This window comes from Montipora capricornis, chromosome 3 (assembly GCF_036669925.1).
Source record: "Montipora capricornis isolate CH-2021 chromosome 3, ASM3666992v2, whole genome shotgun sequence".
In the NCBI taxonomy this organism is placed as follows: domain Eukaryota; kingdom Metazoa; phylum Cnidaria; class Anthozoa; order Scleractinia; family Acroporidae; genus Montipora; species Montipora capricornis.
The window spans coordinates 18,437,653-18,439,101 of record NC_090885.1 but is presented as its reverse complement, the minus strand read 5'-3'; the positions used below and the strand labels follow the sequence as shown (position 1 = coordinate 18,439,101).

The 1,449-nt window shown below is 41.8% G+C and overlaps 1 protein-coding gene across 1 annotated transcript in view; it reads left to right on the top strand.

Moving 5' to 3' along the window:
• The window catches only part of LOC138040819 (uncharacterized), a 19,519-nt gene extending 19,018 nt beyond the window's left edge, over positions 1 to 501 (top strand). The window contains exon 8 of the mRNA XM_068886485.1: positions 1 to 501. This exon is cut by the window's left edge and continues 1,859 nt beyond it. The gene's annotated coding sequence lies outside the window, so the exon portion shown is untranslated.
• Positions 502 to 1,449: the final 948 nt, after the last annotated feature.

The following is a 1,449-nucleotide window of genomic DNA, read 5'->3' as shown; positions in this document are numbered from 1 at the left end:
TCCTCCACTGCCTTGATTGTTTGGAGGTTTGATCGTCATTGGTGTTTCACCGCTCACAGAGCGTCTCCTAACGTAGGTTTGTCTCCTTTTTGTGATAGTTTTGAGCTCGGGATAAAGCCAACAACGTCTTTTCATGCTAGTGAATTAATTATTTGTCGTGGCTAGTAAGGAAAGAGACAACATTTTTCGACCGAGACAACTTGATTCTGTTTGGTGAGATTTTATGTAGCCTTTCAATAATTGTGTCAGGTTTCACAAGCGAACGACGCGTTAGTGCCATTCTGCCTTTTAAAATAGACGGACTAAATGCATCTTCTGAAGTGTCTAGACACGAATCCTGAGCTGCGTCGATTTGAAAAACTTGACTTAATTTCTGGGGATTTTCTGCTCTCAAAAACCAGTGTTTGATTTCAGTTAATGTGAGTTAATCTGATAATTGTAATTATTAGGCAAAAGCCACACTGGTAAATGTACTACTAATAAAGTTATTGTTGTTAGTTATCTTCCTTTTCTGCATGGGGAGTTACGAGGGGCTCTGTTCGCGTGATCTCAGAGGGTAGGGCTGGTGCATAGCACCACGAGAAGTTTTGCCGCCTGCAATGGTTGTCCAATGCAGTCACACTTTACTTGGTGTAGGCGTCACAATGTGACTAACCATTACCTCAAGTAATACATGGAGGCGACACCTTGTGACAGATAGTTGTTACTTGTATATTAAGTACCACGAATCTCGTTTTGCAAATGACTTGTGTCAGGCTAAATAACCTTGAGACTGAAATAATTAGCTTTATCATCTTTATGATCATCATCATAGCACACGAGCCTCAGCCACTCAAAGAGAGGCAAAATGTTAACTTGGCAGCATCTATATACATAATTTTGGCCAAAATGGGTAATGTTTAAGTTAACGGCTCTAAATTGAAAAACCGCGCACAGAACACTTTATGGCTTACTCTAAAATGATTCCTTGGAACAACAAATTTCCCAAAGCAAAGGAACCCACATGAAAAACAGAGGGGAGGGCGTGCTCCACCATGTTACAAACCTGCTGTCCACAACATTCGATTTTTTGATTTTTGATATATGGAATTTTCTGAGACGAATTAGGGCAAGCCACGGGAACTGTGCAACCTTTCGCAAACTGCGTCGGGCTGCCTTCTCCTTTAAATTCGCTTTTAAAACACTTCGAAAAACCAGCACCGCAGTACACCACCACAGACTTATCTTCGCAGTCCTTCCAAGATATCTCGCTGAAACATTGGTTACATTTAAAAGGGGTGGCAATGAGAATGGCTGATGGGGTGACAGCAAAGTTACACAGCCTCTTGTCGCAGATTGTTGCCCTACACTCCTCGTAATCGTTTTGATCACAGGGGTTGTCCAACCTTGATATGCACTTTTTTCTGTATTCTTTTTCACCTGACCCCATCTTAGCCTCTACAGAAGCAC